Here is a 27,139-nt window from a genome sequence, read left to right on the forward strand (position 1 = left end):
TTTCCCGTTATGGTTTCTTTCAACTTTTTTTTTGGAAATAATTTCAAACTTACAGACAATTTGCAAAAATGGTACAATGAACTGCCGCGTACCCTTTCCTTAGATTCACCAATTGTTAACATTTTGCCACATTTCCTGTATCACTTTCTTTCTCTTTCAATTTTTTTCCTGCAACTTGAGAGTGAGCTCTTTATCCCTAACTACTTCTGTGTGTACTTCCCAATAACGAAGACAACCATAGTATAGTTTTCAAAGTCAGGAAATACAGTGTTTATTAACACAGCACCACAATCTGACCTATAGTCCTTATTCCAAATTCATCCATTGTCCCAATAATGTCGTTATGGCAAAAGTTTTTTCCAACCTAGAATGCTCTCCAGGATCGGGACCTGATCTTGGATGAAGGACAAATCATCTATTTGTCCTTCATCCAAGATCATGTAATCTGGAAGAGCTGTCGTCTATGCTGTCTGTCCCTCCCTCGCTCCCTCCTTCCCTTTTTTTTTTTTTTGGAAGAGTAGAGGGCAATTATTTTGCGGAATGCCCCTTAATTTGGGTTTCCTTCAAGTTTCCTCCTGCACACCTGGCAGTAATGGCACAGAAACGATACTGGGTCCTTCTCAGTGCATCATATCAGAATCGTGTCATGTCCATTTGTCCCATAATTGGACATGTTAACTTTGATCACTTGGTTAAGGTGGAGTCTTCCAAATCTCTCCACTGTAAATTTACTATCTTTCCTTTTAGAATTAATAAGTAAATTGGGGGCACGTACTTTGAGACTATGAAAATCTCCTATTCTGCATCAAACTTTTATCTACTTATTTTAGCAACCATCCATGAATCTTGCCTGGATCAACAATTACTTCGGTTGAAAATGATGATTTCTACCATTTTTCTGCCTACATTTACGAGTTTGCATGATGTCATAAGGAAGTGTTTTTCCTATTTATTTATCAGTATGAATACATGGATTCTTTTATTATTCGTAGGGCTATGTCTGCACTCTCAGTATTTATTCTGATGCTCCATTTTCTCAGCTTTGGGAAGGTGAATCTCTAAGCTGTGCCCTTTGACATATTTCCTTCATTTTTAAAACATGTTCTTTCTTTTTTGGCCCAGGGAAATGTTCCATGCCCATTCTGCTTGTCTGGTGCCCCATCCCTGAAAGCAGCCATTTTCCCAAGGAATCCTGCTTCTTTTTAGCTGGGCAATGATATTTGGAAACTAAGACCTGGATATTAATGTGTGCAAATTACTGAGGGATCACCGCTCCTAGTCTCTTTCGGTGGAAGGAAGCGTTTCTCCCTTCTCTTCCTCTCTTCCCCTCCCTCTCTCCTTGCACATGCGTGTGCACGTGCAGACACACACACACACAACCCCCCACTGACTTCCTCCTTGCCCTCCCTTTTCATATTTGTATCTTCCTTCTTCTAGAGTGAGAGCATGGGCTGCTGACATCATTATGTTTTCTCATTTCTTCAATCCTAAAGTGCGTACGAAATGGTCACACCACAAAAAAATAGTACTAAGAAGAATTCACATTTGCTTTTTCTTTAGAATGCAGGTATATAGTAAAAATACTGTGTTCAAAAGATACCAGACTGGCTCTTTCTCACCCCTCACACCTTAGTGTGGCTACACTATTTATTTGAAACTGAAGCTGGAAGGGTTGCATTTATGAACATTCTTTATGAGACTCAGAGAAATTTTGAGAAAGTTAACATCTGCTTCTTTCTCAATTTAAATTTATTTAGATTTAAATATGTTTTAAGAAGCAGATTCACAGATACAGAGAACTCTAGTGGTTACCACTGGTGAGAGGGAAGGGGGAGGGACAATATAGGGGAAGGGGAGTAAGAGGTACAAATTACTACGTATAAAATAAGCTACAAGGACACACTGTACCACACAGGGAATATAGCCAACATTTTATAGTAACTATACATGGAGTATAACCTTTAAAAACTATGAATCACTATATTGTATACCTGTAACATATAAGGCTATACATCAACTATACTTCAATTAAAAATGTTTAAATTGTTTCAAAAAAAGAAAACTTATTTTGAAATTCAGTTCAGGTCATTTGTTTCTGATAGTATTCAAATTTAGTTTCTCCTCTTCTCATTGGTTTCATTTTATATTTTGAATATGGAAAACATGAACGTGATTCCAAAAGTCAAAACTATACTAAAAGGAGCAAGGTGTCACTTCCTCTCCTAACCCTCCGACATCACCTCTTCCACCTCTCACAGCTTCTCTCCTAGGGTCCATCACTCCCTTTGTTCTTACCATCGTTAAAATCCTGTGCCCTGCTCCCTCCTGTTATATATGCAACAATCAACTGTTCCCCCGCCTTCTTTCCTACCAGTTCTCTACTTGCATCCTTTCTGTTTTATCCGTTTATCACTTTCACGTACTATTCTTCCACCCTTGCCCTATACACCCCTGTTTTAGCCTCTTTGCTGAATGATGACCGGGGAGGCTGGTCTTATACTTCTCTTTTATTTCCACAGCATCTTGAAATTTTCCCTCTTCTTTTTCCCTTCACAGTCACATCTTCAGATGGTACCTTTCCTCTCAGCCTCGTTTTCCACAGAATCATGGCCTCGCTGAGATGGTCACCTTAGGTCCTGTACACTTTCAAGCCCTGCCCAAGAGCCAGTACTGAGATTTGAGCTCGTGGTGTCAGACCTTCTCATCCTGGGAGTGCTTTCCTTGTACCCTCTGCTACCACCCTGCCCTGGCACACACAGCCTCGCTGTGGATAGTGCCGTGGGTACAGTATTTGGTGTTTATTTTTCTGCGGACAGCAACTGAAGTTCTAGTGTTCTGTTTTCTGGTTTTATTTGTGCTTTGATGATTTGATTTTTTTTTTTGGCAGATGTATGAAAAGTTTCAGATTTAGGCCCGTTTGTTACTTACCAATGAAACTGATGTGGTGTCACTGAACCAGGATGGGGCACAAAAGCTGAAGTAAACAGTCTGTTTGGATGCCACTGTCAGATCATCCCGACCTGGTCATCTTTCAAATCCAAGGATTTTAAATCCCTGTTTCTTCTTCAACTTTCCATTCTAATACTTGGCTTTGACATTTTTCCTCTGGGCTCGAATCCCTGTTTTAGCAACCCTCTCCCAACACTCCTGTCCCTCAGGTGGGATCCTACACTGTTCTTTCCATTTTCATCATGGACAGACATCTGCCACATAGCCCAATCCTTCTACCCTCATGCTGATCATCTGTTCAGATTTTTAAGTATTGGCTATCCTCAGACAGTTCCATCATTTCATTACCCACCCAAACTAAACGGAAAGCTTTTCCTGACCTGCTATTGGTTCCTCCAGGGCTTGTTCTGGCCTGTCACACTGAACTCCCTTCAGACCTGCAGCCGGTGTAACCCCTCAGCTCCCTGCCCAGCCCAGGTGGGAGGGCCGGTTCTACCCGCTGCAGTTTACCTGGCAATAGCAGTCTGTGTAACCTTCAACAAGTCATGGAACCTTTCTGGGATTACAGTTCTTTAGTAGTTAATAAGTGAAGGGAACATACTAGCCAATCTACAAAGCGACTTCCGGTTCAAATATCTGGATACCATGAATAATGGAGAAACTGCTAGAATTTCAGTTTTATAAAGTCACTGCTTTCTTTGGAGAAATTTAGCTTCCCTGGGGTCTGCTGGTTTTAATAAGGCAACAGCACAGAGGATGATGGGGAGAGATAAAGGAGAGAACAGCGATGCCAGCTTACACTGCTTTCACTTGAAAAATCTTGGGAAATAATACATAAGGAAATAAAGTTGAAAATGGGAATGTATACGGGATGTCTGTATCTCGTTTCTACCCACAATATCACGTTGCAGTAACACTCTGATCGATCCATTCAGATAATTATCATCATTACACCATTTACATTACTTGCCTTACGTTTACTGCTCTGACAATCTATTACAGGCAAGCAAATTAAATACTTTAAGGGTGCTGGGAAAGACATGGCAGTCACATTTATGGTTAATGCGTTCAGTTACAGAGACCAATTTAATTGATGTAATCCTACATATCCCAGGGGACGACGGAGATATTAACAATTATGCTGGTGAGGTTAAAGTAATCTTGAACTCATGATTTTCTTTAATCCATTTGCATTTATTACAAATTCAGGATTAACCTGCCACCAACATGAGACAACAGGGGAAGAAAACAGAAAAAGGAAAAAGGAAACTTAATTAAATGTGATTTAAAGAGACAGTGACTATTTGTAAGGCAGGGATGGGAGAGGATGAGGCAGAGAGGGAAAGGGAAAATGTCAGTGTCACTACTGAGACTTGCAGGACGAAAACATGGGTTGCGTCACTTTAAATAAGTGTGTTATTAAAGCAGTGTACTCAGAGGATGTCATTAGAGTGTTCAATTAAATATAACAGTGGGTCTTAGGGCTCAGCTTGGTCTCGCACAACAATCAAAAGCTTGTGCCAGACTTAGTCTCTGATTTGGAGGATTTCCTGCTCTGTGTGGTTTCCTCAGGGCTCCAAATTGCAGGGATCTAAATACGTTTCTGATTTCATCCCTAAAGTCCTTAAATATCTTTATACAATTGAAGAGCTTCATAGAGTACATCTGTATTGTTTTGGTTTACTGTGGAAAATGGGTCTGAATTAATATATGTAAATTTTTTTAAAATTGAAGTATAGTTGATTTACAGTGTTGTTGAATTAATGTATGTTTAATATTAATATATGTTTTAAAGAAACTACGTTCTTTAGGGGGTCTGCTTTGTGAATAGACGTGCTGGCCGGAACTTACAAATGATTAAAGGGACCAATGCTTCTAAAGTGCTGCTTTACATTAATCCTCTAAGTGCTCATTATGTATAACTCTTTCTATACTATAAATGTGTTTAATACATCTGCTACAGTTGAATGTTTGTGTCCTCCCCAAATTCATATGTTGAAATCCTAATGCCCAATGTGATGGTATTAAAGTGTGGGGCCTTTTGAAGGTGAGCAGGTCATGAGGGTGGAGCCCTCATGAAGGGGATTAGAGTCCTCATAAAGGAGGCTCTGAAGGTTGCCAGCCCCCCTTCCTTCAGGGAGGACACAGCAAGAAGGCACCGGCTATGGCTATGAACCAAGAAGAGGACCCTGACCAGAACGTGACCATGCTGGGGCCTTGATCTTGGACTTCCCAGCTTCCAAAACTGAGAGAAATAAATTTTTGTTATTTATAAACTACTCGGTCTTTGGTATTTTGTTATAGCAGCCTGAACAGACTAAGACAGTATCCTTTGCCACAGACCAAAGGTAGAACAGTTCTACACAAAAAACTTTCCTCTACATAAAATCACAACTCCGCTGTAGGATTTTCACCTGTTATATTCTGTCCCCACTCATCTATGCAAACATATATTTGCTGCTACATAGCATATGCCATCTCTCAGGCCCCTGTTCATCTCAAGAAGTTCAAGGTCTCATTCCCCAGGCTACGCCTTTGTTTCCGCTGTTTCAGACGGAATATGCTTCACTTTCCCATTGGCTTTTCTAAATTCTACTTATTTTTGTGGTCTGGTGAAATGTGAACCTAAAAACTTATACGGGGGCATATATTTAAATTAAAAAAGGAATTTCAGATGGACACAAAAGTTTCAAAAACATTACAAAGAGTTCTTCTATAACTTTCACTCAGAATCCCCAAAGGTTAGCTTTTACCACGCTTGCTTTATCATGTTTTATGGAAGAAAGAAGAAGGTGGAAAGAGAAGGATGTCTTCTGAAGGAGAGAAAGAGAGAAAGAGAAGAAAAACTCCAATTCACAATAGTTAAAAGGGCTGCATCCCTGTGGTTTCCCTTCTGTAACAGCTGGTCTTTTTCGGAATGACATCTTCCCAGCTTGTTGAAAACCCTCAACTCAGCAAAGGCAAACAGGTCAGAATAAAGTCAGGAAAAAGGTATTTCTCAAAAATCATGGTTGGGCCCCAAAGGCAGGAAAGCACACCTTTTTATGATCGCCCCTCTGAATCAGAGTCCTGTGACACTCCAGTTAAATACCTGCGTATTTATACCTGAGTTGCCCATTATAGTACCATCCTAACAACTTCACTCTGTGCACCAAGAAACTTCAGATTCGGCCTTCGAAGCAAAACAGAGATGCCCCAAATAGCCTTAATTACACAGTAGTCTGTTCTATTTTGAAAGCCATCTAAGGAGAAAGCATCATGGGAGTGGCTGGGCGTGCCATAAAGCATGCCATCCAAGCGTGCACATTTTCATCTTGTAAAGTGATACAAAACCTGAATTCACCAAGAATTGGACCTGGACATTGAATCTCCTTCCCTATATCTTCATCCATTAAAACTTATGGTGTTTCCGGATCATTCATCTTATCATGTCTGGTCACTGTGGTGGCCAGGCTGGAGGTGTAGCTGGCAAAAGGGTGTTTCCCACTGACTGTATTTAAGAGCTACATCTCCACACCTGGGCAACATGTAGGGCTGCTGTGCACTTGGAGACAAATTTTGTCATTCTAGAAAATTTCCGGAAATAGTTATAAGCTCTGCCCATCCACCACAGGAATAGGACATGCCTTCTGGAATGCATTCATGGAAGGCTTAGAAGGAATCTCTGTGCCCATACATGCACAGGCACACTGCCAAAACGTCACTACTCTTGCACTAAAGTAACCTGCGGATGCCCAGTAAGTCCAGGCCAAGCACAAGGCACTGGGGTGCTAAATTCAAATAAAATAGCATTCATGTCTCAAGGAGTTCAGGATCCCAAGCAATGAGAACATGTTATGCAGGACCTGTCTGTAGGTTCATTTTCTTTTTTTGATTTTTAATTATTTATTTTTTAACATCTTTGTTGGAGTGTAATTGCTTAACAACAGTGTATTAGTTTCTGCTGTATAACAAAGTGAATCTGCTATACATATACACACATCCCCATATCTCCTCCCTCTTGCGTCTCCCTCCCAACCCTCTAGGTGGTCACAAAGCACCGAACTGATTTCCCTGTGCTATGCAGCAGCTTACCACTAGCTATCTATTTTACATTTGGTAGTGTATATATGTCCATGCCACTCTTTCACTTCGTCTCAGCTTACCCTTCCTCTTCCCTGTGTCCTCAAGTCCATTCTCTACATCTGCGTCTTTATTCCTGTCCTGCCCCTAGGTTCTTCAGAACCACCTTTTTTTTTTTTTAAATTCCATATATATGTGTTAGCACACGGTATTTGTTTTTCTCTGACTTTCTTCACTCTGTATGACAGACTCTAGGTCCATCCACCTCACTACAAATAACTCAACTTTGTTTCTTTTTATGGCTGAGTAATATTCCTTTGTATATATGTACCACATCCTCTTTATCCATTCATCTGTCGATGGACACTTAAGTTGCTTCCATGTCCTGGCTGTTGTAAATAGAGCTGCAACGAACATTGTGGTACATGTCTCTTTGAATTATGGTTTTCTCAGGGTATATGCCCAGTAGTGGGATTGCTGGGTCATATAGTAGTTCTATTTTTAGTCTTTTAAGGAACCTCCGTACTGTTCTCCATAGTGGCTGTATCAATTTACATTCCCACCAACAGTGTAGGAGGGTTCCCTTCTCTCCACACCCTCTCCAGCAATTGATACTTATTAGATTTTTTGATGATGGCCATTCTGACCGGTGTGAGGTGATACTTCATTGTAATTTTGATTGGCATTTCTCTAATAATTAGTGATGTTGAGCATCTTTTCGTGTGACTATTGGCCATCTGTATGTCTTCTTTGGAGAACTGTCTATTTAGGTCTTTCTGTCTAAGGTCTGTTTTGACAATTTGATTTTAGAAAGCCAACATCAAAGCATCATAAAGCTGTTAGTACCTGTACCTCCTCCCCCATTAATGAGGTTACTTCCTTTGTCTCTGAACTTGCTAATAAGCAGGATTAACTTGACCTCCCCCCGCCTCCCGAAACTCTATCTCTCCTCTCCACTAGCTAGAAGAGGAAAATTGATCTTTTCAGCCTGGAACAGATTGTAGTTGGGACTCAGACTTGTGTTGATTCAGGGAAGTGAAGCTCTGTTACGTCTGACAAGTGTGTGTTTTTAAAGACTGGTACAAATATTTTATTATTCCAAACATTTAATAATATTGTCAAATTATGCCAAATTATTCCTACTAAAATTGAAAAACTCATCAATTTCAAAAATTACATATTTGCACTCAAGATGCAACAAGTAATTTCTAATCATGACAGAGCCTAAAATGCAGGTACCCTAAAGGTCTTAGCAAAAACCTTTGAACATATTTTGCTCCCCAGATGTGTGTTCAGAAATACCAAATCTCTTTGACTTTCAAGCATCAGGGGACTAGAGTGAATTCTGTGGTTTTATAAGCGTCACAGAGAAATTTCACAGAACTGAGAAATGTGAACAGATCTGATCACTTTGTTGCACAGAGGATATTTGTGACATTAACCATCAGTCATTTTAGAAGTTGAATTATTCAAAAATCGATTGATTTGCATAACGTAATATCAATTAAGATATTGACCTTATTACCTCATTTAATTGAAGACCCCTAGACTGTATGGGGTAGATAGTGTTAGCTCCATTTCACAGATTGAAAAATAAACTTAAAGAAATTGCCCATATACATCCTTCATGCTACAGGGATAATATCGTTATATACACACTCCTTATTCCTTAAGTATTTTGAAGGAGAATATATAAACAAAGAAAGCCCAAGAAATAGAGCGTGAGTGTTTGCCCCACTCAGCTGGAAAGCAAGCAATCTGGGTTGTTTAACTGACTGGGAATTCCTTCAGGAATAGGAATCTTTGACCTCTGAACCATACAGACACTGGAAGACAAAACAGGGGAAGTAAACAAGCACAGACATTTGCACTCCAGGAATCGTATTACCCCCAAAACGAAGTTACTTAAAAATGTAAGTTAAGGGCTTCCCTGGTGGCACAGTGGTTGGGAATCTGCCTGCCGATGCAGGGGACGCGGGTTCGTGCCCCGGTCCGGGAGGATCCCGCATCCTGCAGAGCGGCTGCGCCCGTGAGCCATGGCCACTGGGCCTGCGCGTCCGGAGCCTGTGCTCCGCGGCGGGAGAGGCCGCGGTGGTGAGAGGCCCGCGCACCGCCAAAAAAAAAAAGTAAGTTAAAAGTATATACCATTGGGCTTCCCTGGTGGCGCAGTGGTTAAGAGTCCGCCTGCCAATGCAGGGGACACGGGTTCGTGCCCCGTTCCGGGAAGATCCCACATGCCGTGGAGCGGCTGGGCCCGTGAGCCATGGCCGCTGAGCCTGCGCGTCCGCAGCCGGTGCTCCGCAACGGGAGAGGCCACAACAGTGAGAGGCCTGCGTACCGCAAAAAAAAAAAGTATATACCATTACACGTGCACCAAATTGGCACGAACAGAAAAAAGGTAAAAGGCAAGTGCTGGTGAATACGTGGAGAAATAGGAACTCTCATATCACACCGGGAGGAGGTATAAATAAATGTATTCACGTAGAACACTTTAGCTTAACCTACCGAAGGAAAAGATGCTTATACCTCGCAGCCCGGCAGAGCCGTCTCTAGGTACATCCGCTACAGATGTCTGTGAACAACTGTAACAGGATGGCCATACACGTATGTTCACAGCATCTTTGCTCTCACGGGCTCCCAGACGGAAATAATGCAAGTGAAGACTAACAGTACAACTGGCAACTTGTGGTAAATGTATATAATGAAATAATATACGGAAATGGAAGACAGCGGAAGAGAGCACGAAAAATGGATACCACATATGAATCCTGCAACGGTAGCACTGAGCGAAAGAAGCAGGATGTACATTTCAAACATATTCATACAAATACACGTGCATGGGCATACACATACATACACATTATCTCCCCAAATGACTCCAAGTACAAATGTTAAAACTGGAAAAATTACATTGTTTGGGGATACAAAAATAGGAAGTAAAACTATTTTTTTCAGAAAGCAAGAAAAGGATTATTCCGGAAGTGAGATGAATAATTGCCTCCGGTGGGGAGAAAGGAACCTGTGATGAGAGAGGAACCTGTGGGGGGGGCCCTCTGGGCTCCTGGCAATATTTCACTGGCTGACCTAGTAGCAGTTGTTCCACTGTTTGCATTATAATTTTTCACTGTAAATATACATTTTATGCACTTGTCTGTAAACACATTTCACACACACACACACACAAACACACACGCAAATAAGTAATAGAGCACAAGGCGGGGCTTGAGGACAAGGGAGTTCTGGAAGGGTCTAGGTGTACTCGGGCAGCCAGTTCTGCTCTTACAGGGTCAGAGGGTGCAGAGTGGGGACACAGGGCAGGGAAAAGGACAAAGAGGTGGAAGGAGCCAGATGCTGTGGTGAAGGGACACGACCAAATGTGTATTTTGAGTAACTAAGCCCCGGCACCAGCGACGAAGAGGGACTACAGTGGCAGCTGGGGAGATCAGAAAACATGTGACTACAGCATCCTGTCAAGGACCAGCTGCCCCTGAGATAAAACGGTGGCATCGGGGAGGAGGGGGAAGACGCATGCTGGAGAAAGAATTCAGAACAGATTCTTCAGCTCCTCACTAGCACCTGGGTGAGAAGGAGAGCCGAGAACCAAAGACAAAGCAAAGGCTGATATTCTAGGTCTCTGAGACAGTGGTAAGGTCTTTGACAGAAAAGCAGAGCAAAGTGAGATACACAGTGTTACGTGAGATTTCAGGAAAATATCTATTGCTCTGCCATGGAACAATTTCTTTCCCCTTCCTACAGAGAAGACAAAATGACAGCAGGTGTATAACTCTTGCTCTTAGGCAACGTATGCCAGCAGTCCACACTGACCCCTCTCCCCTTTCTTTGCATTGTTTGCATGTTTCCAGGACATCCTTTTCAGTGATGCTGATGGCTCGTTCTGATGCTCCCTTTCTCTTTAGGGAAGAATAATGTCCCTTTGCTTAAGAATTCACAAGGAATGACACAGCAATCCCACTACTGGGCATATGCCCAGAGAAAACCATAATGCAGAAAGACACATGCACCCCAGTGTTCACTGCAGCACTATTTACAATAGCCAGGACATGGAAGCAACCTAAATGCCCATCGACAGACGAATGGATAAAGAAGAAGTGGTACATATATACAATGGAATATTACTCAGCCATAAAAAGGAACTAAACTGTATCATTGGTAGAGACGTGGATGGACCTAGAGTCTGTCATACAGAGTGAAGTCAGAAAGAAAAAAACAAATACTGTATATTAACACATATATGTGGAACCTAGAAAAACGGTACAGATGAACCAGTTTGCAAAGCAGAAATAGAGACACAGATGTAGAGAACAAACGTATGGACACCAAGGCAGGAAAGTGGAGGTGGCGGGGGGTGGTGGGATGAATTGGGAGATTGGGATTGACATATATACACTAATATGTATAAAATGGATAACTAATAAGAAACTGCTGTGTAAAAAAAGTAAAATTAAATTCAAAATAGAAAAAAAAAGATAGAGGCTGATCTTGCCTCAGGAAGACACACAAGGAAGAGCCACAGCCGACTCTTGCCAACATGTAACAAAACCAAGAAATAAAACTTTAATCTTGGAAACAACTGGGTTTGTTTTGTTGTTGTTTTACCACAGCATAACCTGTAAAACTTTTAAAATATATAAAATATACCAGTGGAATAGTTTCGGAAGCCAGAAAGATGGTAAAACATGTTAAGTAATGGGGAAACATTTGACAATGCTATCAACATCAATAATGTGGAATAAAGTTATACATCAAACGAAAAAAAAACAAAAAACAAAAAGAAATAGAAAAAGAATTCACAAGGAAAATGGTATTACGCTTTAAGAAGATTACAGTTCAAATTAATTAGCAAGCATAATCCCTGGCCTTTCCACTCAGGACAACTGCCCTTCCAATTGGTGAGTGGATGGATGGTCGAGAGTCAGTGGAAGGCTGCCTCAGCCCTGCTCTGCACTCCCACCTGTCCCCTACATGAGTGGGCAGTAGCTGCTCCAACACTTGGAGCCTTCTGCCTTCCTCTGAGGATGGAGTGTGATGGGGGAATCCAGTGGCTAAGGATAATTTAGTTTGGTTATTCCCTTTAGCTGAAACTATAAGGACATGTGACACCCCTTGACCCATTTCTATCATTTGGTGTCCTGAAATTTACTCACTGGGGTTCAGAAAATCTAAATAAGATCTGGCCACAAGAGAGGAATTACCCTCAAATTTCTGGCAGTTCTCAAAATAATCAGTTTTGAAGAAACAAGCGGTTCAGTTTTCTATATTTGAGGTGTGAGAGTAACATCTGGAAGAGACCCAGCCAAGTGTTGGAAATGTGGGTTTAATTTGAGATGGAAGCCAGAGCTAGAGTCACTGGCGTATCTGTGCCAGAGACGAGCAAAGGAGCTCTGGAAAATGATGATGACAATGACAATGGGAGTTAACGAGTATGGACGGTTACTATGTGCCAGGCTCCGCGCTCAGCACTAAGTAAACTTGATCTCATGGAATTCTTACAGCAGTGCTACAGAGAGACTTTTCTGTCCATTCTCCAGATGAGTAACCTGAGGCTCAGAGAGATTTAGTGGTTTTCTTCAGGTCACACAGACCTAACTGAAGGAGAAGCACTCTGAGCCATTACAGTAAACTTTTTAGCATCCTGCCCTCCCGCTTGCTTTTGCTTTAATGCAATTATGCTAAACTGAATCCCCTTCTAGAAGTGACATCCTTTATTTGCAAGTCCAGGGGCTAAAAGGGGGTGGGTGATCTTCCACTTCTCTTGAGAGAATTGGCAAGCAGTGAGATTCGCTGTGAAAACTTTAGGGAGAGAGGAAAACTAACACGTTTACACTCAGCCCTGATTCTTCCCATTCTACCTTTGAAAATTTCCTGAGTTGCTTCCTGTGGGTGAGTGGATGGGTGCTGGCAGATAGTTTTAAGCAGCTGGCACCCTGTGGTGATAAGGGATGAGGTGGCTGAAATGTAATTCCTTATTGAGGGCTGGATAAAAACAGAGTAAACACCTCAGCTGACAGCTCAGCTCAGGGGCAATAACAGACATGTAGGTTGGGAAGCTGGCAGCCACCAATTTTATTAAAGGATTCTTCTGTTTGAATTACACATCATGTTACAAAGATAATATTGGATCAATGTGTACATTATGTACTTATCCGTTGATAATACTAAGGAGGTATTTTATATCTAGATGACATCTCAGACAGATATTTTAAGGATAAGCAAAGTGTGTTATCAAGAGACCTGGCTTTTCAGTTATACTTTGGTGGTTTTAAAAACATTTTCAGGAACTGCAGAGCTCCGCCAGAGCTGACTCCACCGTGTGGCTCACAAGGTCTTGGTGCTCCGGCCGGGTGTCAGGCCTGAGCCTCTGAGGTGGGAGAGCTGAGTTCAGGACATTCGACCACCAGAGAACTGCTGGCCCCACGTAGTATCAGTCAGCGAGAACTCTCCCAGAGATCTCCGTCTCAATGCTAAGACCCAGCTCCACTCAATGACCAGCAAGTTCCAGTGCTGGACACTCTATGACAAACAACTAGAAAGACAGGAACACAACCCCACCCATTAGCAGAGACGCTGCCTAAAAGAATAATAAGTTCACAGACACCCCAAAACACACCACTGGACACGGTTCTGCCCACAAGAAAGACAAGGTTCAGGCTAATTCACCAGAACACAGGCATCCCCTACACAAGGAATCCTACACAACCCACTGAACCAACCTTAGCCACCGGGGGACAGACATCAAAAACAACGAGAACTACAAACCTGCAGCCTGCGAAAAGGAGACCCCAAACACAGTAAGATAAGCAAAATGAGAAGACAAAGAAACACACAGCAGATGAAGGAGCAAGATAAAAACCCACCAGACCTAACAAATGAAGAGGAAATAGGCAGTCTACCTGAAAAAGAATTCAGAATAATGATAGCAGAGATGATCCAAAATCTTGGAAATAGAATAGAGAAAATGCAAGAAACATTTAACAAGGACCTAGAAGAACTAAAGAGCAAACAAACGATGATGAACAACACAATAAATGAAATATAAAATTCTCTAGAAGGGATCGATAGCAGAATAACTGAGGCAGAAGAACGGATAAGTGACCTGGAAGATAAAATAGTGGAAATAACTACTGCAGAGCAGAATAAAGAAAAAAGAATGAAAAGAACTGAGGACAGTCTCAGAGACCTCTGGGACAACATTAAACACACCAACATTCGAATTATAGGGGTCCCAGAAGATGAAGAGAAAAAGAAAGGGACTGAGAAAATTTTTGAAGAGATTATACTTGAAAACTTCCCTAATATGGGACAGGAAATAGTTAATCAAGTCCAGGAAATGCAGAGAGTCCCATACAGGATAAATCCGAAGAGAAACACACCAAGACACATATTCATCAAACTATCAAAAATTAAATACAAAGACAAAACATTAAGAGCAGCAAGGGAAAAGCAACAAATAACATAAAAGGGAATCCCCATAAGGTCAAGAGCTGATCTTTCAGTAGAAACTCTGCAAGCCGGAAGGGAGTGAGAGAACATATTTAAAGTGATGAAAGGGAAAAACCTACAACCAAGATTACTCTACCCAGCAAGGATCTCATTCAGATTTGACAGACAAATAAAACCTTTACAGACAAGCAAAAGCTAAGAGAATACAGCACCACCAAACCAGCGTTACAACAAATACTAAAGGAACTTCTCTTGGCAGGAAACGTAAGAGAAAGAAAAGACCTACAATAACAAACCCAAAACAATTCAGAAAATGGTAATAGGAACATACATATCAGTAATTCCTTTATATGTAAATGGATTAAATGCTCCAACCAAAAGACATACACTGGCTGAATGGATCCAAAAACAAGACCCATATATATGCTGTCTACAAGAGACCCATTTCAGACCTAGGGACACATACAGACTGAAAGTGAGGGATAGAAAAACATATTCCATGCAAAGGGAAATCAAAAGAAAGCTGGAGTAGCAATTCTCATATCAGACAAAATAGACTGTAAAATAAAGACTTACAAGAGACAAACAAGGACACTACATAATGGACAAGGGATCAATGCAAGAAGAAGATATAACAATTGTAAATACTTATGCACCCAACATAGGACACCTCAATACATAAGGCAAATGATAACAGCCATAAAAGGGGAAATCGACAGTAACACAGTAATAGTCGGGGACTTTAACACCGCACTTTCACCAAGAGACAGATAATCCAAAATGAAAATAAATAAGGAAATACAAGCTTTAAATGACACCTTAAACAAGATGGACTTAATTGATATTTAAAGGACATTTCATCCAAAAACAACAGAATACACTTTTTTCTCAAGTGCTCATGGATCATTCTCCAGGATAGATCATATTGTGGGTCACAAATCAAGCCTTGGTAAAGTTAAGAAAATTGAAATCAAATCAAGGATCTTTTCTGACCACAACGCTCTGAGACTAGAGAGCAATTACAGGAAAAAACTGTGAAAAATACAAACACATGGAGGCTAAACAATACACTACTAAATAACCAAAAGATCACTGAAGAAATCAAAGGAGAAATCAAAACACACCTAGAAACAAATGACAATGAAAACACAACGACCCAAAACCTATGGGATGCAGCAAAAGCAGCTCTAAGAGGGAAGTTTATAGCAATACAATCCTACCTCAAGAAACAAGAAACATCTCAAATAAAGAACCTAACCTTACACCTAAAGAAATAGAGAAAGCAGAACAAAAACCCCCAAAGCTAGAAGAAGGAAAAAATCATAAAGATCAGATCAGAAATAAATGAAAAAGAAATGAAGGAAACAATAGCAAAGATCAATAAAAGTAAAAGTGGGTTCTTTGAGAAGATAAACAAACTTGATAAATATTTCGCCAGACTCATCAAGAAAAAGAGGGAGAGGACTCAAATCAATAAAATTGGAAATGAAAAAGGAGAAGTTACAGCAGACACTGCAGAAATACAAAGCATCCTAAGAGACTACTATAAGCAACTCTATGCCAATAAAACGGACAACCTGGAAGAAATGGACAAATTCTTAGAAAGGTATAACCTTCCCAGACTGAAAGAGTAAGAAACAGAAAATATGAACAGACCAATCAAGACCAATCACAAGTAATGAAATTGAAAGTGTGATTAAAAATCTTCCAACAAACAGAAGTCCAGGACCAGATGGCTTCACAGGTGAATTCTATCAAACATTTAGAGAAGAGCTAACACCCATCCTTCTCAAACTCTTCCAAAAAATTGCAGAGGAAGGAACACTCCTAAACTCATTCTGTGAGACCACCATCACCCTGATACCAAAACCAAAGATACTAGAAAAAAAGAAAATTACAGACCAATATAACCGGTGAATATAGATGCCAAAATCTTCAACAAATTACTAGCAAACAGAATCCAACAACACATTAAAAGGATCATACACCATGATCAAGTGGGATTTATCCCAGGGATGCAAGGATTCTTCAATATATGCAAATCAATCTATGTGATACATCATATTAACAAATTGAAGAAGAAAAACCATATGATCATCTCAATAGATGCAGAAAAAGCATTTGACGAAATTCAACACACATTTATGATAAAAACTCCTCACAAAATGGGCATAGAGGGAACTTACCTCAACATACTAAAGGCTGTATACGACAATCCCACAGCAAACATCATTCTCAATGGCAAAAAACTGAAAGCATTTCCTGTAAGATCAGGAATAAGACACGGATGTCCACTATCACCACTATAATTCAACATAGTTTTGGAAGTCCTAGCTACGGCAATCAGAGAAGAAAAAGAAATAAAAGGAATACAAATTGGAAAAGAAGAAGTAAAACTGTCACTGTTTGCAGATGACATGATACTATATACATAGAGAATCCTAAAAATGCCACCAGAAAACTGTTAGAGCTAATCAATGAATTTGGTAAAGTTGCAGGATACAAATTAATGTACAGAAATCTCTTGCGTTCCTGTACACTAACAACGAAAGATCAGAAAGAGAAATTAAGGAAACAATCACATTCAACATTGCAACAAAAAGAATAAAATACCTAGGAATAAACCTACCTAAGGAGGGAAAAGACCTATACTCAGAAAACTATAAGACACTGATGAAAGAAATCAAAGATGACACAGAGATGGAGAGATATACCATATTCTTGGATTGGAAGAATATTGTGAAGATGACTATACTATCCAAAGCAATCTACAGATTCAGTGCAATCCCTATCAAATAACCAGTGGCATTTTTTACAGAACTAGAACAAAAAATCTTAAAATTTGTATGGAGACAAAAAAGTCCCCAAATAGCCAAAGCAGTCTTGAGGGGAAAAAATGGAGCTGGAGGAATCAGACTCCCTGACTTCAGACTATACTACAAAGCTACAGTAATCAAGACAGTATGGTACTGCACAAAAACAGAAAGATAGATCAATGGAACAGGATAGAGAGCCCAGAGGTAAACCCATGCACATATGGTAACCTTCCCTTTGACAAAGGAGGCAAGAATATACAATGGAGAAAAGACAACCTATTCAACAAGTGGTGCTGGGAAAACTGGACAGCTACACGTAAAAGAATGAAATTAGCACACTTCCTAACACCATACACAAAAATAAACTCAAAATGGATTAAAGACCGAAATGTAAGGCCAGACACTTTAAAACTCTTAGAGGAAACATAGGCAGACACTCTATGACATAAATCACAGCAGGATCCTTTTTGACCCACCTCCTAGAGAAATGCAAATAAAAACAGAAGTAAACAAATGGGAACTAATGCAACTTAAAAGCTTTTGCACAGGAATGGAAACCGTAAACAAGACGAAAAGACAGCCCGCAGAATGGGAGAAAATATTTGCAAATGCAGCAACTGACACAGGCTTAATCTCCAAAATTTACAAGCAGCTCATGCAGCTCAATATCAAAAAAACAAACCACCCAATCCAGAAATGGGCAGAAGACCTAAATAGACATTTCTCCAAAGAAGATATACAGATTGCCAACAAACACATGAAAGGATGCTCAACATCACTAATCATTACAGAAATGCAAATCAAAACTACAGTGAGATAACACCTCACAGACATCAGAATGGCCATCATCAAAAAATCTACAAACAATAAGTGCTGGAGAGGGTGAGGAGAAAAGGGAACCCTCTTGCACTGTTGGTGGGAATGTAAATTGATACAGCCACTATGGAGAATAGTATGGAGGTTCTTTAAAAAACTAAAAATAGGGGCTTCCCTGGTGGCGCAGTGGTTGAGAGTCCACGTGCCAATGCAGGGGACATGGGTTTGTGCCCTGGTCCGGAAAGATCCCACATGCTGCGGAGCGGCTGGGCCCATGAGCCATAGCCGCTGAGCCTGTGTGTCTGGAGCCTGTGCTCCGCAACGGGAGAGGCCACAACAGTGAGAGGCTCGCGTACCGCAAAAAAACCCAAACCAAACAGACAAACAAAAAACTAAAATTAGAACTACCACAGGACCCAGCAATCCCACTACTGGGCATATACCCTGAGAAAACCGTAATTCAAAAAGATATATGTACCACAATGTTCATTGCAACACTGTATTTCCAATAGCCAGGACATGGAAGCAACCTAAGTGTCCATCGAGAGATGAATGGATAAAGATGATGTGGCACATATATACAAAAGAATATTACTCAGCCATAAAAAGAAACGAAATTGAGTTATTTGTAGTGAGGTGGATGGACCTAGAGTCTGTCATACAGAGTGAAGTAAGTCAGAAAGAGAAAAACAAACACCGTATGCTAACACATATATATGGAATCTAAAAAACAAAAAAAAGTGGTTCTGAAGAACCTAGGGGCAGGACGGGAATAAAGAGGCAGATCTACTAGAGAATGGACTTGAGGACACGGGGAGGGGGAAGTGTAAGCTGAGACAAAGTGAGAGAGTGGCATGGACACATATACACTGCCAAATGTAAAATAGATAGCTAGTGGGAAGCAGCCACATAGCACAGGGAGATCAGCTCAGTGCTCTGTGACCACCTAGAGGGGTGGGATAGGGAGGGTGGGAGGGAGACGCAAGAGGGAGGAGATATGGGAATGTATGTATACTGACAGCTGATTCACTTTGTTATACAGCAGAAACTAATGCAGCATTGTAAAGCAATTATATACTCCAATAAAGATGTTAAACAAACCAAAGCAAAACAAAAACCATTTTCAGCCGCATAATGTGGCAGAGACCACAGTCAGGAACGCGTGGTTCCAAGCTCTGCCGTTTACTTACTGTGACACTGATCAAGCTGCTTAACCTCTCGCGGCTTTATTTTTTGTTCCCTCATCATATTACTGGATCATGCCATCTCCAAAGTCGTTTCCAGCTGTAAGTCTCAGATTTCTTTGAATTTATACAGTAATTATCGAAATATAATCATAAATCTTAAATTCTTAAGAGACGATGAAGCACATCGTATTTTCACTTGTGTCCGAGCAGAACCATCACTTTGATAAAATTCTGAATATACACGATCCTCCCTGTTCCCCTTTGAGTCTATGAGAGGGTCAGCCAACTTCTGCTAGAAATCCCATAGCCTAGCTGGTCTAATGTCTCTAAACCAGACTTTGATACAGTCTGTTGGCAGAGAGAAGTGTAACCAAACCAGACTGGAGTCTCAGTAAGACAAACATGGGTAAATTGTCGGGCTGCACACAGCAAAGCTTATTTCCATGTCTCAACAGATGGTTAGGAAAACAATGTCTTGTTGATCTGCTTGGAACAAATCAGATACAAAAACTCTTCTATATAATGAGGGAGTATGTGAGCAGTTTGTGTATGTTTATCAGTGTGTACATGTGTATGTGTCTGTGTGTACACAGCATAATGCAGCCCTGAAGGAATTGGGAAACATTGAAGCGTAGCAAGAGGAAGGTCTAGAAAAAGTTTTGTAAATAGAATCCTATTTAATGTCAAAGGAAATCAGCAGGGATATATGAAGGGCCTGCAACAAGGTCCCAGAATTGTCTAGAAATAAGCAGGTTACGAGTACTGTTCTAATTGTTAATACTTGGTGCATTTTTATTATTTCCATTTGCTAGCATGCCAGTAGACTCCAGGAGCACTTTCTTTGCAGCTGTGTAATACTTTCTGTTTTTCAGGTTATACTGATCAGGCTGTGAGACAATCACAGCAATGTTTGTGATCCCTATTTCTATTGATTTTGCCCTTGGAACAAATGGAAAAAACCAAAAAGATGAAAACTGAAGTAACAAAGAAACACAAAACACATCAAACACTCACACAGGTCGCTATACCAACATACAAACTAGGGTTTTTCCACCTCAGCACTAGGGACGTTTTGGGTCAGATAATTTTTTGTTTGGGGGGACTGTCCTCTCTGTATTGTACGATATTTAGCAGTATCCTGGGCGTCTACCCACTATATAACAGCAGCATCCCCCTCACCCAGTTTGACACCAAAGTTTACACTTTGCCAAATGTCCTCTGGGAGGGATGCACATATATATCCTTATATATAGACATATGTATGTATATATGCACATATATTCATGCATATGTATCAGTGACATCACATCTGTATTTGCCTGGCACTTTCAACTTCATGAAATATTTTGTGAACTTTCAGATTTAGAAGGGACTGGGATATCAAGAGTAGCCACATAATTTTATAGATAAAGGAAACTGCAGCCCAGAGATGTAAAATAACGACTATCCACCCAGCCACCGTAATTCGTCTTTTGGTATTATTCACAAGAACACCAGAGCTTAAAGAGATCTCAGCGTCATCAAATCCAGTCCCTATTTCACAGACAATAAAATTAGATCTCTGCTTTTTGTTTTTCTGCCCTTCTACCCATTCCACTGATCATTTGGATCAACTGCACTAATGGTTTACTGGGTATTCAGTGAATCTTAATTTTATCCTTCAAGGTGATAGAATTTGTGCCCAAATTACTTGAAGAGTAGCTTCACAAAGCATGTTCCCTTTGATTAAGTAAGTGGCAGCAGGTGGAGACAGCTCCAGGCTTGGGTCTCACACTTGCTGAGTTCTACTTAGGACCCATGGCAGCAAGAGGACAATTATCTAGTCAACTGCTGTGGAGGGAACGTCATGTCATAAACATGACCAAGTTTACACCATCATAATTAATCAGACAACTGCTCTAGTGTGACGGCAGTTAACACTTCACAGAATTGGAACTGTCTTTTTAGTCCCATAAAACACTGTTACATTAAGGCTGAGTTCTATTTACATAAGCCAAGTCCACATTTGGATGCTAATTAGCAAAATAATACCCACAATGCAATTCCACATATATGTATCGCCTCAGGGTGGAAATACATTAAATAACATATTAAATGAAATAGGATTGTGTCAATATATTTGCTATAGAAGAATACTTAAAATCCCTTATTAAAAAAAAATCAGACTCTTCACATTTTTTAAAGCTGTCCTAAAATTACTGTCTTTTAAAAATGTAGCTTTTGGGGACTATCAAGATAGGACTATACAGACTATATAAAGAACTACTTTAAAAGAGCAAAGAGCAGAGCTGCTTCTGTGCATTAATTGCATGTAAATATGTCAGGAGTTTGGAAAGGGCTGATTGCAGTTTGCAAATGCTAGTACAGGGTTTTCGGCCATCATGATGTTATATCACCTTCTTATGTTTGACAGCAGAAATAAGACATTCGTACTTCTAGGTGGCATGCATTTTGCTACTCAAAACCCAAGGCTCTCATTTTCTATCACCGTTTGAATTATTAGTTTCACAGCATTTGAGGATTCCTGAGTTTCAGTACATATTGATTTTTTTTTTTTTGCGGTACGCGGGCCTCTCACTGTTGTGGCCTCTCCACATATTGATTTTTTACTTATCAACATTCGTATACCAAAGCAATTACTATCATGCGTCAGAATGATAATAAACCCGATTTTAAAGCACGAAGGTAAAATATCTGTATTTGTCTGGAATGAAGTATTTTTAAATCTGAGAAAGTCAATTATTATTCCAAGAGCAATCATGACATGGGTAAGAAATGAGTGATCCAAGAGAGGGGAAGGTGCAAAGGAGGCATTTACCAGGCACTGAGGGAAAAGTGAACGAGGATAGATGTCCAGTTAGAACTCAGCTGGCAACTCAAATGTCTGCTAGGTATCACTGATAAAGGTCAAGGGGAACAGAGTTATGACAGTGAACTTTAAAAACACTGACAGGAAACAAGATTACTCGTTTCCATGTACCTTGCCTTGCTATTCATAAAACCAATAGTCCCTTCACAGAAAGGTTTATTGATTTACACAGACACTCATTTGTCATATCCTGTAGAGTACGTCAAAAGCTGTCCGAGTATTTCAAATATGCTCTGCAAATTTGCTTTCTCACCTGTGTGTAGTCTGGGATATTGGCTCTAAGATCATTTTCAATATGAAGGGCTTGATTCAAGAGAAAGTCGGCAACTTAACAAACATGTAGCTTTGAGACCCCTCCCTGATGGCTTATTGAGAAGTTGCTCTCATTGTTCATGGACACTAATGGGGAATTCATGGTGTAAGAGGATGGCAACCACTGGATGCAGACGGGATTCACCTAGGCGGACAAGACATGCTCATTGTCCTGTTCATCCCCATGAAATTCCCTGACTTCCCTTGTAGTTTGTCGTTTTCACCTGCTTATGACTGTTTGGTGCCAGGCCCAGCATTACGTGTGGGAGGCAATATGGAGTCGCGGATGCGGGGGAGGAGGGCGATGTGGGTGTGAATTCTGGTTCCATAATTTATTAGCACTCTCACCCTGGGCAAGTCACTTACCCCCTTTACCACTCAGATTCCTCATCTATAAAATGGGGGTATAAATAATACCTGGATCACAGGTCATTGCGAGGCTCAAATGAGATAATATATGGAAAGCACTGAAGAAGATGCCCGATTCCCAGTCATGCTACATTGTAGAGCTGTAGCCACCTGCCACCTGTGACTATTCATATTTAACTTAAATTAATTAAAATGAAAAATTCAGGTCCTCAGTCACACCGGCCACACTTCAAACTCTCAACAGCCATGTGGCTAAGTGGCTACTGTATCAGCACAGATAAGAGAATATTTCCAACATTACAGAAAGTTCTACTGGATAGCACTATTCTAGAGGTTGACATATTTTTATATTCATTAACTAATCTTTTACAGGCATTATGATTTAATCCGGGGCACAGGCCCATGCTTGATAGTCAATGAAAATTACTGAATGTGCTGACTTGAGAAATACATGTTGACAGACCTCAACTCATTATATTTTTCTTACACTTTTTTCTTCCAAATCATGTTTTCATCTTTATCTCAATTTGTCCTTATAATATCCTTGTGAGGTAAAATATGTTAGACATTCATCATTTTCATATCATAGAGAAACAGATACAAGGAGAGTGTCTATGTTCATATGAGCAAACAATGTCTATCCCTTGGAGAGTTTTGAGAATAAGAAACTAATAAAGTAAGGGATATTACTCAGGAGGAATGGAGTTCTTATTTTTCCTGACTCAAAATTAGTAAGAGTTTATCGGAAAAAACATGGAAAAGATACACAAGTATGAAGAAAACAAAAATTGCTCAACATTACACAACCCTTAGACAGCCGCCATTAGTGTTACGTTGTCACTTTAGAGAAGTATAAAATATATATTGTATATTACAGTTCATTTATTAGGTGACAATTTTGCTTTCACTTAAAACAGAGCGGACATTTTCTCACTCCATTAAAAATTACTGGGCAACATATTTAATGAATGCACAAGAGTTTATTATGGGGATATGTTACAGATTATTTAAACATTTCCCATATTTGCTATCGAAAATAATGTTGCAAAGACTGTGCTTAAACATAAATTTCATTTTAAATCATGGATTATTTCTTTGGGATGCAGCCCTGGAAGTAGAATTACTGGGTGAAAGCCCTAGAATGCTGTCAGAGGTTCCTGATACATTATTACCACTTGGCCTCCTGGAAAGGCTTTATCAATTTTCACTTCCCCAGGAGTAAATGTGTCACCGCAGCTCCTCCAGTGCTGATTAGTACCTTCTAAACATGTTGCCAGTTTTGCAGGCAAAACATACTTTTGTTATTTCATGTTTTATATCTTTCATTACACATAAGGCTAATTTTCTCCCTGTGTTTATTAGCTAAAGGTATTTTCTATTCTGTGAATTGTCTCTTCATATCCTTTGCCCAGATTCTTGTCACAATGTTTTCATTACGGATTTATATTAAATCTTCATATATTGAGAATAGCAGAAATTGTTGTAGTTCTGAAATCTTTTTTCTTTTCCTGTCTTTTAATTTTGTGGTATTTTCATCTTCATAACTTTTAAATGTTTACAAAGTCCAATAAACCTTCTTTCTCCTTTGTGATTTCCTTCATTGACTTTTAAATTAGAAAGTCCTTTTCCCAATGGAGAGCAATTAGATAGTCACTTTTGTTTTCTTCAAGTTTAATAATGTTTCAATGTGCTTTTTTGGTACATTTACCTCTTTGACCCATATGGGATTTATATTATGTTATGCTGTCAGGTAAGCATCTTATTTTCTTTCCAAATAGTGATAAAATGGTTCCAGAACACTTACAGAATCAGCCTTTGTTTTCTGGTTGATATGTGATATCCCTTTTATAAGCATTAAACATTTAAAATGGTAAGGTCTACTGCCACATAACTTGCACTGTTTTACCCATCTACCTGATGTAGAATGATATCCACACTGCTTTAAATGACATGAGTCCATACCATTCTAATATGAGAGCAAGCCAACATTTGTTATTCCTTTTATTTTTAAATATTTCTTGGTTTTTCTTCTATATGATCTATGGAACCATTTTAAACTTTTGTTAAGTTCTTCCCATTTGCCTCCTATTATCCAATTGATTTTGATTTCTTTTAGAATTTAATTCAACCTCAAATTATTCTGGGAAGAAGTATCAGCTTTGCAATGTTTAGCCTTTCCATCCAGGAACATGGTATGTCTCTTTATTAAATTCTTTATTTATCTCAATAAGTTCAATAATTTCCTTTAAAATGGTTCTGCACTTTTCTTTAAATAGTATTTTAAGACATACTACAGTTATGTACCAAATTTCCTCCAATTACTTTTGAACCATTATTCCTCATTGACAGAAAAGTACTGATTTTTGTAATACTTTTATCGAACTCTTTTATTAATTGTAAGGTTTTTTCCAGTTGATCTTCTCAAGTTTGTAATGTAGATAATGCCACTTGCAAATAATAAATGTTTTCCTCCTTTTCAATAACCGTGGTTTTATTTCTGATTCACATACAGGTATCCCCTGGATTCTGAAAGCTCCCTTTATACTACTGTGGTTTTATGAAACACCTACATTAGTACCTATTTCCATTAACTGGAAGAAATTCAAAGAGGACTTTTGCTTTTACAAAAAAAGGTGAAAAACAAAAATAGCATTCAGCGTTTGTTCTGCAGCAAGAAAGTCATTATAGAGGTGCCATGCACCCCAGTAGGGAGAATGGCCCCGGCAAACTTCTTCCCCAGAAACTACATTCAGCATCTGAGCCTCAGGCTGCCATAGCTTTGAACTGTGTGAGCATGTGTGGTTTTTCTGGATTTATTCTGTGCATCTGTTAGCAAGGTATGTCCTAAGGTAATTGCTTCTTCACTTTACACCATTTCGACTTACAAAGGATTTCATAGGAACACTCTACTTTCAGATAGCAGGGGAAACCTGTATTAAAGAATGAGGCAGAACTTCCAAAATGTTAACGAAGGCTTGCTAATCACTGGCACTATGGTTCCTGACTACAGTTTAATATCTACAGCATATTTTCCTACTGAGAGTGATATTGGCTACCAAATTAAGATATTCTTTATCCTATTAAGGAATTATACATTAACTTTTAATTTTCTAAGAGTTTAAACAGGAATTGGTTTGGAATTGACTGAAAGGCTTTTGATCTATAATTTTCTCTATGCTGGAGTATGGTCTTCTTTGTCAGATTTGCATATTGTTTCTCCCTATTCTAATTTCTGGACTAACAGAACAAGAAAATTATCTAATGCTTGAAATTTTACAAGAATTTGTCTATAGACCATCTGACTAAAGAGACTGAATTCTGATTAACTAGATGAGGGATAATCAGTTGTTAATAAAAGTGCCAACAATATTGTAGACGCAGGTGGTCATTTTCCAGATGAGGGATTATGGCGTAAAGAGGGAAGGGCTCTTGGAGTTGTCATCACCCTGCAGAAGCGATATGGACCCAAATTTGGTTTGGATGTTGACACTGATGATGCTACATATACACCAAGAAGGCAGAAACAGGTTTTTTTACTCAATAATGTGGCTTTCTGGGGAGATGAGAGAAGTCTTCCAAGTAGGTCTGAAAATGGCTTGGGAAAGCCAGAGCTCACGTGGTTTGAGCTTTCCGACAGCGCCGAAGGAGGAAACACTGGGGATTTTTTTAATCACCTTGCCCAGATGTGGGACAGAAGGGGAAAGGAGAGTAGTGGGATTGGAAGGCTGTCAGCAAACATCCAAAATGGAGTCCATATCCTTCTTACAGTCCAGGTGGAGGGAGGAGCAGAAGAACACTGACTTTTTTTTTTTTTTTTTTTTTTTTTTTTTAAAGTACGCGGGCCTCTCACTGCTGTGGCCTCTCCCGTTGCGGAGCACAGGCTCTGGACGCACAGTCTCAGCGGCCATGGCTCACGGGCCCAGCCGCTCTGCGGCATGTGGGATCGTCCCGGACCGGGCCACAAACCCGTGTCCCCTGCATCGGCAGGCGGACCCTCAACCACTGCACCACCAGGGAAGCCCAAGAACACTGACTTGATGGTGAAGAGGAAGGGAATTAAAGTTAATGGCAGGTGACCTCAGGAGCTTGGGAGGTGGTAAAACAGCAACTCTCCTCCATATTCAAAAGTGCACTATGGATAAGGGATTCAGAGTACAAAGGAATTTTTGTTCTTGACAGGTGTTACTTGAATGATTTACTATTTTGAAAAACATTTACTGAATTCATACTATGTACGAGGAATTGTGACTTTTGCGCTGTAATCAATATATTTGTTATCGAAATTCCAAAAGGCTATT

General features: G+C 39.9%; 1 protein-coding gene across 1 annotated transcript in view; it reads right to left on the bottom strand.

Moving 5' to 3' along the window:
- NCKAP5 (NCK associated protein 5) overlaps positions 1–27,139 on the bottom strand; it is an 899,001-nt gene that overhangs the window by 161,934 nt on the left and 709,928 nt on the right. The gene's annotated exons all lie outside the window — the stretch shown is intronic.

The sequence above is a fragment of the Neophocaena asiaeorientalis genome, unplaced genomic scaffold (assembly GCF_003031525.2).
Source record: "Neophocaena asiaeorientalis asiaeorientalis breed wild unplaced genomic scaffold, Neophocaena_asiaeorientalis_V1.1 scaffold215, whole genome shotgun sequence".
Lineage (NCBI taxonomy): Eukaryota > Metazoa > Chordata > Mammalia > Artiodactyla > Phocoenidae > Neophocaena > Neophocaena asiaeorientalis.